Source organism: Vulpes lagopus, chromosome 2 (genome assembly GCF_018345385.1).
Source record: "Vulpes lagopus strain Blue_001 chromosome 2, ASM1834538v1, whole genome shotgun sequence".
Classification (NCBI taxonomy): Eukaryota; Metazoa; Chordata; class Mammalia; order Carnivora; family Canidae; genus Vulpes; species Vulpes lagopus.
In genome coordinates this window covers 62,318,331-62,331,028 of record NC_054825.1, presented here as the reverse complement: position 1 = coordinate 62,331,028, position 12,698 = coordinate 62,318,331, and positions in this window count along the sequence as shown.

Here is a 12,698-nt window from a genome sequence, read left to right as displayed (position 1 = left end):
CTATATATCAGTACTTGAACCTATTGGCTTGATTAGGCTCAGGTTCAATCATCTTTGGTAGGATTATTTCATAAGTGGTTGCATATACCTTTCCATAAGAAGACACATGATATCTGATTGTGTCTCTTTTGTGATGTTAACAATTGATGGTCAATACTACCAAATTTTTATACCATATCCCCATTCATTTTGATTATCTAAAGTTCTTTTATAGTGCATTTTTCAGGGTAAGATCACAAGAATAATATCTGGAGTTTTTATATGTTGAAAGCTTTATATATGTTTATAATGTTTTATATGTTTTTATATGTTTGTACTTCAAAATACAGGATTATATTATTTTCAGGTGTATAATATAGTGATTCATCAGTTCTATACATTACTCAGTGATCATCACAATAAACATACTTTGACTTGCCTTCACCTGTTTCATTCATTCCCCCCACCCACCTCCGTTCATAACCAGTTTGTTTTCTGTACCTAAGAGTCTGTTTTTTGTTTTTGTTTTTTTTCTTTGTTCATTTGTTTCTTAAATTCAACATATGAATGAAATCATAAGGTATTTGTCTTTCTTGAATTATTTTGCTTATAGTATTATACCTTCTGGATCCATTTACGTTGTTGCAAATGCAAGGTTTCATCCTTTTTATAGTTCAATAATATTCTATTCTATACACATACACACACACACACACACACACACACACAACACTTCTATCAGTAGACACCTGGGTTGCTTCCATAATTCGGCTATTATAAATAATGCTATAATACACATAGGGGTGCATATATCTTTTTGAAAGAATATTTTCATATTCTTTACATAAATACTTAATTGTGGAATTACTGGACCATATGATAATTATATTCTTAATTTTCTGTGGAATCTCCATCCCGTTTTCCACAGTGGCTGCATCAACTTTCATTCCCACCAACAGTCACGAGAGTTCCTTTTTCTTCATATCCTCACCAACACTTGTTTTTTCCTGTGTTTTTGATTTTAGCCATTCTGACAACCTTGCTGCCATTCTCATTGTGATTTTGATTGGCATTTCCCTAATGATTAAGGCTCATGAGCCCTTTTCATGAACCTATTGGCCATCTGTATGTCTTTTTTGAAGAAATGTCTATTCATGCCTTCTGTTCATTTTTAATTGGATTATTTGTTTTTTGTATATGTTGAGTTGTGTAAATTCTTTATATAGTTTGAATATTAACCCCTTATTTTCTCCCATTGGTAAGTTGCTTTGTGTGGAAGGTTTTGTTTTGTTTGTTTCTTTGCTGTGCAAAAGCTTTTTATTTTGGAGTAGTCCCAATAGTTTAAATTTACTTTTGTTTCCCTTGCCCAACGAGACATATCTAAAAAAAAAAATGCTTCTATGGCTAATGTCAAAAAGATTACGATCCATGTTTTCTTCTTGGGATTTTATGATTTCAGGTCCATATTTATATCTTTAATCAATTGTTATTTTATTTTCTGTATGGTGTAAGGAAGTGGTTCTGTTTCATTCTTTTGCATGTAGCTGTTCCATTTTCCCAACATCATTTGTTGAAGAGACTGTCTTTTTTCCAATTGTGTAGACAAATTTCCAAAAATTTGTCTCCTTTTTCATAGATTAACTGACAATTTAAATGTGGGTGTAATTCTGGGCTCTCTATTCTATTCTATTGATGTATGTGTCTATTTTTGTGCCAGTACCCCACTGTTTTGATTACCACAGATTTGTGGAATATTTTGAAATCTGGAATTATGATACCTCCAATTTTGTCTTTTTCATGATGCTTTGGCTCTTCAGGGACTTATGCGGTGCCATACAAATTTTAGAATTATTTGTTCTAGTTCTGTGAAAAATGCTTTTGGTATTTGTTTTGGGAGTGCACTAAATCTGTCAGTTGCTTTGGATAGTATGACATTTTAACAGTATTTTTTCTTCCAATTTGTGTGCATGGAATATTTCCATTTGTTTATGTTGTCTTCAATTTCTTTTATTAAGAACTTTGTATTCATTATCCTTCAAAATGTTTTTATATGAATATCAAAATCATGGTTTTTATTTTCATTCCTTAAGTATTGTAAATTTGTTAGTCCATTACTTTCTGACATAAATGTGTCAGAAATTCCAAAAACAATCTTTTTTTTTTCCTTATAAGTAACATGGTCATTTTGTCTGGATGTGCAAATTATTTGCTACGATATCTGCTGGTATTGATTTTTATGGATTAATTTTTCCAGGTATGCAATATGCCCTCTCAAAACCACATATTTCAATTTTTTGTTGCTTTAAATTTTAAGAAATTTTCCTTCATTTAAATTTTTACTCTTTTTTTTTCTTCAGGTACTCCTATTACATGTATATTATATTTTCTTTGCCTAGCTTTTAGTTTTAATTTATCTTGCATTATCTTTACTATGTTATACCTTTTTTACTTAGAAAAAAATAAAAATTGCATTTCATTTAAAGTAATATCAATCGTGTTTATGCACTTCATGTTGTTTCATTTCTGAAATAATTTTGCTTTATGTTGTGCCCAAGATCGCGAATCCGAGAAACCGCCAAGGAGCCGACACCGATGCAATCACACGAGGGTTTATTTACAAGCCCAAGTATACCAACGCAGCGGAGCAGGGACTTGGACCCCGAGACTAAGAGGCTTAGCAACTTTATAGGGGCCAGTGGCCAATGGGATACGCAGAAAGTTGCACAGTCATGCTGGTCCGCTGAGCAGGATTTCCGGTTAGGGTGTGTCCTGGTCTTTGACTAGGGCGGGGCAGTGCCCTAAGTAATAAGCAGGTCAGCACAAGGCAGGTGCAGCCCAAAATAGTCAGTCCTGCTCTGCTTGTCCGGGGTAGGGGATTTTGTTCAATTTCCTGGATCCCACACTTTATTTCTAACTTTTTCTGACTTTTAACCTTATTTATGGTTTTTCTAATTATAATTTATGCTACTCTTTCATATGTTCTATCATTATCTTAAAATTTTTTAACTTCTTTGAAATATTAGCTTACTGCTTTTTTATTTAGTGTATTTATTTATTTTTAGATTACTTTTAAAAATCTGTCTTGTGGGGTTGTTTTCATGTCATAGGTTTACTTTCTAGAGGGATGTTCTGCTTCATATACATATTTTTTAAAAATTTTGTTTTGTAACAACTTGGGGAATTGTATTCATTTTATTCTCACTGTTTTCACAAAATTAGTTTTCAAGAACATAGATTTTTGCAATCATTGTGAGTTGAAGTATGCAGTTGCTGTTCTCAAATAATTGACTGTTTCTGAGAAAGTGCCTTAAGTAAGTTCATTTTTGGGTTCTCCTCTTCTCAGGGCTTTTTTTTTTTTTTTTTTTTTTTTTTTTAATTCATGAGAGAACATAGAGGCAGAGACATAGCCAGAGGTAGAAGCTGGCTCCCTGAAGGGAGCCCAATGCAGAACTCCATCCCATGACCCCTGGATTCATGCCCTGAGCCCAAAGCACTCAACTATTGAGCCACCCAGGTGCCCTTGTTCTCAGATCTTTTGTATGTTGCTTCCTTCTCTCTCTTCTCATACAATAGCTGATACTATGTGCATCTTATAGCTGTTAATATTTTGGGATGAATATATTTTGTCAACTGTTTTCTTTGCTGGCTGTTTGTAGGATTTTGGTTTTGCTCCCTAGTTACTCTGTTTTCGGTGCTATTCTCCTGAACTAATCTCGAAGGACAGCTCATCATAAAGATTAAGGTGGAGGTAGGAGGGGAAGGAGAAAAATAAATTATATTAAATTCTTTTACTTTGCCTTTCTTGAAGATAAATAATTATTTTTGGCACAAGTCGGTTTGTTGATATTGGTTTTGTGGTTTCATGTATATAGTAATATATGGGACAATATCAATTGTGAGGAGTTATTTAAAGAAAATCTATCAGAGATCAGATTCTATAAAGTATTTGTTCTTAGGTAGCTTCATTTTTTTCCCATAACCTCCATATCTCAAAATATTTTACATATTTAACTTGGAGAAACTTCTGAGGATGAATAAACATACCTGGATTTTTATTTGTGCGTGCATTCTGTGAACAATGGGGAATGTATCTCATGGTAAAATGGGATTGTTTTCATGGCTTTCGAAACTTGGCTTTGGATACTAAGAGGAAAAATATCCTTACACTCTGGGCCAGGGACGAATGTGACCAATTCACTTAATATCAGAAGGTTATTTAGAGAGGAGTTAAGAGATATTATACCATATTATAAAAGTTCATTTCTCTAGGCAGCCCCGGTGGGTTCTGATTATTTCTGTGAGAACTGGTTCCTCAACTAATTTTAAAATTTAGCTCGTTGTTGCCTTTAGTGAATTAGGCAGGGGCCCCTGATATTGAAAGGCTTCTATCAATCTAAGAGTAAGACTCCAGTAAGAACTGAAAACTTGGAAGATATCAGGATAAGGAAGAACCTAAGGAATACAGTGGGAACATGCAGAAATGCTCAGGACATTAAGTGACAAAGGAAAGAAAGTTTCAGTATAATCACTGAAACTCTGTGGGAGAAGCTTTTGGTATCAAAGCCTGTTAACTAACAATAGCTTGTGAAAGCCATTGATATCAAGAAGAAGCACCAGAAACAATGTTGGGCTAAGGAAACATCTTAAGACCCAGTCTCATAAGGTCCCATATTTGAGTTTCTCTATAAGAAAAGCGGAGTCAGTCTTGTTTTTGTATGTAATCTGGGATTGGAAGAAGATCTGAATTTCTTATCTTTTTGAGCTTTATAGTAAGAAGCAAAAACTGGTGGCCAAGAAGTAAAGAACTCATAGATTTTTGTTTTGTTTTGTTTTGTTTTTGCATTTTGTTTTTACATGAAGATTATTTTAAGAATTGCAAGAATTTACACAAAGTTCCAGATTTCTGGTTTATTTTGAAAAACAAGCAGACTTTATTGTTTGGTGCTCCTATCATTAGGCAGCTATCCCTTTTATATAGGTCTTGTACTTTGTGGTGTCCTATAGTCCCCATATGTTTGAATTTTATCACACTCAACTGACTCAAACCAATCAAACCAATGACATGAACTTCTTGACTGTTTTAAGTATTTGTGTTTGCAACCTGTGTCTTGAAGGAGAAAGAGAATATATATTCCAAATACTTGGATTGAGTTTGCCATCCAGAAGCTCTGGAGTTGTAGAGATCTCAGATTATTATAGTAGAAGATAGAGCCAAGGCAAAATGTCTGCAAGTTGATAAAGAGGAAGTGAAGAAGAGTCGGAGCAGAACAACTGATCATTGGAAACAAGCCTGAAAGAGATGACAGTAGGGAGAGAGAGCACCTGAGAAATCTGAGGCACCTTAGCGCAGCCCCTGTTTCTGCTTTTAAGGAGCTTAAGTTGGAGGCAGTTCCAGCATTCTGTTCTTTACTTCGAGCAAGAACTTGATAAACTAATTTCTGAATGTTAATATGTAGTTTTACATAATATCCCCTTCACTTAGCAGTATTTTTGAAAAATTGCAAAAACCCATAACAAAATTTATCTTCACCATTTTGAAGTATATAGTTTGGTAATGTTAAGTATATTCATATTGTTATACAACAGATATTAGAACTTTATCTCATGAAACCGAAACCCCATACCCATTGAATATCTTCTTACTTCCCTTCCTCCAGCCTCTGGCAATCACCATCCTAATATTTTACAATTTTTCAAAGTAATTTGGCTACTTTAGTTACCTCATATAAGTGGCATTTTACAGTATTTGTCTTTTTATGACTGGCTTACCTCACTTAACATAATGTCCTCTGGTTTATCCATTTCATAGTATGTGACAGGATTTATTCACTTTTTAAGGTTGAATGGTATTCTATTGTATGTGTATACTACATTTCCTTTATCTCTTTCCCTTGATGGGCTTTGGGGTTGCTTCTACCTCTTGGCTATTATGAAAAATACTGCAATGAATACGGGTTCACAAATATACTTTTGAGATCTTGCTTTCAATTATTTTGGATTTATATCAATTTATATCCAGAAGTGAGATTGCTGAGTTATATGGTAATTCTATTTTAATTTTTTTGAGAAAATTGCATAGTGGCTGCACCATTGTACATTCCTACCAATGGTGCAGAAGAGTTAGTTTGTCCATATCCCCATTAATGTTTGTTATTTTATTTCTTTTTGGCTAATGGCCATCCTAATGTAAGGTGATGTTTCATTGTGGCTTTAATTTGCATCTCTCTAATGATTAGTGACACTGAGTATATTTTTATATGTTTGCCATTTGTATGTGTTTCACATATTTGCCATTTTTATATGTTGGCCATGTTTTTTTAAAGATTTTATTTATTTATTCATGAGAGAGAGAGAGAGAGAGGCAGAGACACAGGCAGAGGGAGAAGTAGGCTCCATCAGGGAGCTCAACATGGGACTCGATCCTGGATCACCAGGATCGCGCCCTGGGCTGAAGGTGGCGCTAAACCACTGAGCCACCAGGGCTGCCCAATATGTTGGCCATTTTTATATCTTCTTAGAAAAGTGCCTTTTCAAGTACTTTGCCCAATTTAAATGGAGTTATTTGTTTTTCATTGCTGAGTTGTAGGAGTTCTATATATATTCTGAATATTAACCCTCTATCAGATAAAGACATAGACCAATGGAATAGAATAGAGAGGTCAGAAGCAAACTCACATATATGGTCAAATGACAAGTGACAAGTGCCAACAGTGCCAAGACACAGGAGAAACAACAGTCTCTTCAACAAATGGTGTTAGGAAAACTAGATAACACGTGTAAAAGAGTGAAACTGGACATTTACCATACAACATATACAAAAATTAACTAAAAATGGATTAAAGGTCTTAAACATGAAACCTAAAATTCTAAAATTCCTAGAAGAAAACACAGAAGGAAAACTTCAAGACTTTGGATTTGGCAATGCTTTCTTGAATATAACACCTAAAGCACAGGCAACAAAAACAAAAATAGACCATGAAACTACATCAGACTTAAAAACATCTGGACATCAAAATAAACAAAAGTGAAAAGGCAACATACAGAATGGTAGAAAGTATTTGCAGGTAGCTGTATTTTTAATATTGGATGATCTATTAGTGAAGAAAGGGTCTCTACTAGCTGCTGGAATTATATAGGTGTTGTTAAGAGGATAACGTTTTAAGCAGACTACCTTTCTGGAATTCTTTTAAAATGCTTATTTTGTTTCAAGGTATATACTTGGGAACTGGCAAAAAGTTCATCTGCATGAAGAAAATTTTTATTATCTCTCTTTTAATTCTTATATGATACTATCAGATACTGCTTTTGTCTACCACTTCCAGAGGTGCCATCCATAAAAAAATGAACAATGATAATGATGATAACAGTAATGACTGATACTCAGTCAAGCCCTTTGTATTTTTCATGTACTTAATTTTTAAAACAAACACACGAATGGGTAGGTGGTCTTTATATCACCTCTTTTTATAGATATCCCATAAATCAAAATTACCAACTGTACCTAAGCGCTATGATGTCAGAATTACTCTAAAAAGACTAGGAGTTCATTGCTTTCATTTTCTCTTCCTCCAAGTGACATACTTGATTGATTTACAACATAGCCTTGGTTACTTACCAGAGTCTTTCCTCAGTAGAATAGCCAGAGTAACCACAGAGAGTTGCTGAAGAAGCAATTAAAAAAGGGCAAAGACATGGAAAGTGAAGAGCTCTAAAGACCAACTTGATGTAGTTCACTGTTGACCTAGAGCCAACACTTCTGTTGATAGTTACCAGAGGGTCTTTCTTCTTGGCTACAAACCAGAAAGCATGGTTTTGTTTTTGCCTTTTCCCTTCTAGGCTCTGCAGAGGGTGTAGATGGGCTTTCTGGAGAAATACAATTAGGAAACAGCAGAATATGAAATGCCATGAAAAAGAAGAATATTATATCCAGTACTATTAAATAAAGTATTCTAAGTGAATCTTTTTTTGATACAAGAATCTTTGACTATTTCAAAGAAATATGTTGTTGAATTGCTTCATGGTTTGTATATATCCTAGACAGTTATTAATTTAGGTGGAAAAGATCATTAGTATGAATCATGGATCATTGGTTATAACCAGAAACTGGGAAATTAAAATCACTTTAATACCCAATATGGGTTTAAGACTGTTAGACAAAGGACATATCTTCGTGAATTTTGAATCTGCGCAGTTTCTGGTCAATAATTATACTCATCCAGTCATTGTGGATCTTCTATTGAGGTCATTTTCATTGCTCTTGGAATCATCAGCACATATTGAATAACTCCCAAAATACTGGCAAGTAATATTGTGATTCATAATTATACTCCTTAATTTTCATGAGAAGAAAAGAAATCATTGCTGTTCTTGGAAGGAAGGGGAATCTAAAAATCATTTGGTTATCACTGTGTACATAAATATTTTATCTGAGACATTTCTTCTAATGTTGGGCAAGATAAGTTCTATTTATATATGAACTTTATTATCAAGCATATAAAAGGTCTAGTGGGCATACAGTGTTTAGCAAGCAAATATAAACCATTAAAATCATTTTTGCTTTTGTCAAACTCGGTTGAAATATGCATATGAGAATCCAGAAAAGATACAAAAGGAAAAATGGAACATAATGATTGAACACATAGTACACATAAACACAGGAAACTGAGGCTCAGGGAGTTTACATAACTGGTATATGACCATATAGAGAAAAACCAGTAAAGCTATGAATCAAAGGTAGGGTCTTTGGCATTATTTGGTATTGATATTTCAAAAAAAATTCTTAGTAAAAATAAGAATTCCTCTGAAAAGTCAGCAGGATGAATGGGGGTCAGGTTAGTAATAGTAGGAAATAATGACAATAATACCTGGTAAGGAATTTGATAATTATTCATTATTACTAGATAATGGTTATTGAGTACCTAGTACATGTTCAAGAATATACTAAAATGCTTTACACAGACTTTGTCATTTGATTCACTAGCAAGAGGATAAATAAGAATTAGTTTATACTGTTTTACAGATGAAGTAACTATGGCTTAGAGCATTTACCAAAGATAGATATTTCATGCTAGGACAAAGCTTGGAAACCAGGCACCTGCTTTCCGAGGCTAGGCTTTTCAGTCCTGTGTTGTATCTTTAAATCATAGTTCCCTGAATGAAGAAAAGTTGAAAGAATAAGGGAATGGAAATCATTTTGCTTGATACTATCCAAATGTTGTGTCTTTCTAGCAATTAGAACCCCTTTAAAAAAAACTCTTCATCTGATGATTTGCTTGAGTACAGTGCTGACATGAGTTTTACAGAAGCAAAGAAGAAAATAACAGAATGGAGGTTTATAGATGCCTTACAACAAACAGCATTCAGCATCGCCTGATGGTTACCCAAAGTCAACCCAAGTAGACATATTCTAAAAGAGCATCTGCTTAAGTAATTTACTCTTTATTAAAATTTTTAAAAGATTACAAATTTTGCCATTGATTATGATGTTTAACTAAATACCTGTCAGCTATGTGGTGGAACCAGTTTTAAAGTAAAAGTTGAATGCCTGATTTCTCATTTACTTTCCACCACTTATTAGTTCTGTATAGTCAAGTAAGTCATGCAGCTTTTTGGAGGCTCTGTTTCATCATTATTATAGGGGGCAGTCACAAGACCATTATAATATCTTGCAGGTTTTTAAAGATAAATATCAAATGAGAAAAGATATTTAAAAACACTTTGTAAGAGGGTTAAACTTTAGACATTATTATTGTGTTACTGGCTTACCACTGTTGGAATATGTAGTTAGGTGGTTTGTTCTGGCACACATTTGTGAGACAGTTGGTGAGAACCAAGGGTGCCATTTGGACCAAGAAAAGAAACAAAGCTAATTGGCTACACAGGGACTCAACCCATGTCCTATCATTAGCTCTGTGCTCTACTAACTAAACACACTGTTACTCAACCTACCTTTCATGAGTCTGGCTTTCAGCTGGGCATTGGTGATAAAAAGATGAATGAACTATGGTCTCTGTCCTCAAGGACATCACAGTCTAGCACAGAAAGGCTTAGGTAAATGAGTAAATTAATAGTTAACATACCTTATACTAAGCTAATACTACCATAGAGGTTTATCAAAGTGCTAAGATCACACAGAGAAGAGAATTATCACTACTGGCTAGGAGAGTGTGACATTCTCCTCTTGTTCCTAAATTTGTTGAACCCAAAGCTTTTAAATCTTTTTTTTTTTAAGTTTTATTTTAATTCTAGTTAGTTAACTTACAGCGTTATATTAATTTTAGGTGTACAATATACTGATTCAACGATTCCATACATCACCCAATGCTCATCATGACAAGTGCACTTCTTAATCCCCATCAGCTATTTCACCCATCCTCTCATTCCCCTCCCCTCTGGTAATTATCATTTTGTTCTCTATCGTTAGGAGTCTTTTTCTTGGTTTGTCTCTCTTTTTTTCTTTGCTCATTTGCTTGTTTCTTAAATTCCACGAGTGAAATGAAATGGTATTTCTCTTTCTCTGACTGATATTTTTTGCTTAGCATTATACTCTAGCTCCATCCATGTCGTTGCACAGGGCAAGATTTCATTCTTTTTTATGGTTGAATAATATCCCTAAAAACAAATATATCTATATCTATCTATCTATCTATCTATCTATCTATCTATCTATATTTATTTATTTATTTATTTATAACACAGCTTTATCTGTACATTAATCACCAGATGCTTGTGCTGCTTCCATATCCTGGCTATTGTAAATAATGCTGCTATCAACATGGGGGTGCATGTATCCCTTTGAATTAGTAAACCTTTTACATCTTAAGACACTTAAGTGTACTTAAATCCACAAGCTGTAGAATAATCCATATAATTTCTCATTTGGAAATTCTAACAGTATATTTCTTTTTTTTTTTTTTTTTTTTTTTACAGTGAACATTTATTATTAGCTGAATGTTTGTGCTTTAGGGTTTCTCGGGTGGTTTCATTCAGCATGTCAGCAGGGGCTGTCATCCTCTCAAAGCTTGAATGTGGGTAGAAAGTCAGCTTCTAAAATGTCTTTTTCACATGATTGTTGGAGGAAGTCTCAGTTCCTATCTAAGAGGAGGGGACCTTAGTTACTTGCTCTGTGGGCCAAAGAGAAAGCTGCAGTACCTTGTATGACCTAGTCTCCAAAGCTACACACTGTTACTTCCTTTCAAAGCTATGATTTTTACATGACTCATAATTTAATGGAAAACTTTAGAACAGAGCTTAGTGTATGCTTTACTATTATGAAATCAACATTTTGCAAATCCTTCCATATTCCATATGATAGTTTATTCCCAAATATTTGTTCCCCAATATATTATTCAGTTACACAAAGTTAGAAACAACAACTTGCTATCTTTGATGTAATCATGTTTTTGTTTTTGATTATCTTGACAATAATTCATTTAAATGGATACTGGGAGCCAATGATTGTTCAGCTTTGTTTTTTGTTTGCTTGTTTGTTTTGTTTTTAATATGAGATCCAGTGATTGGTTGCCAATTCCCTAAAATAAAGAGCAAGGTTTTCTAGACAGTTAAAAATACAATTCAATACATGTAATGTTCAATAACTGCTTTTTCAAGAATTTTTATATTGCTTAAAGCCAAATGCATAGGCAGTAACAATTATACAAGAACATTCCTTTTGTTTGATCTTTTTGGTTTAGTTAGGCTTTACTACCAATAAAAAAAGACCAGTGACCCAGACATCCTGCTCTTCTCCCACCTGAACCAATGAGACGAATGATCTGGCCCACCTTATGTCTTGGGATATGGGAGCTAAATGTACCCTAGAGGTTTATTCCCCCTTGAAATTATGCTGAAAGATTTAAAGGAGAAATTGTCTTATTGTCTTAATCAATCTGTAAGTAAGTTTTGGGGCATGTACGTATCTCTAGTGGTATAAGTATATAAATGAAAATCACGCATTTTCTATCATGTGTTGTTTTACGTTACTAATTTAAGAATTAGAAAAGTTCTTTGGAAAAAGGGAATGTGTCTTATTGATAAGAATGTGTAGAAATCTAACCAATTGCTGTATTCATATGGCTGTGATCATATGTTATTCAGATCAGGTACTTAGCAGGTGAAAACTACCCATCAAGAGCCATGGAAATTTTGTTAGGGATTTTGGTGTCCCTGCAGGTCAGTAAAGTCATAAAGCTCTGTCACTCTCTCCCGTAGTGACATATTTCATTAGCAGCTGGTGTCCCTCAGATACATGATTCCTGCCACTTTCATAGATGTAAATAGTTTCTATTTTGAAATATATACCCAGAATACTGATGATTATAGCTAAGCAGTGCATTTATCAGAACACACATGCTGACTTTGGAGTATTCATGAAACATTTCTTCTTAAAAAGTTTGATGATCACCACCTCTGTTATTTCCTCAATGAGAGTATTTGAATTAGACCAATACTCACACACTTCTTTTCGTCACAGTACATACACGTTCTGAGAATCACACAGTAATAGGATTGCTTTATTTGTATTTCCTTCTATAGGTTTTAACATTTAAACCACTGACATTATATCCTAATTTACTGAGGACTCTTCTATATTGCCCTGTTCTGGGTGCTGGCGGCTCTCAGCTGAGGATAGCTTCAGCACTTTGTTCTGGGCATTGCACACTAAAAAAAGAAGAACAAGCCTCTGTAAATAGGTGTTCTTCCCTCTGTGTATTGAAGGG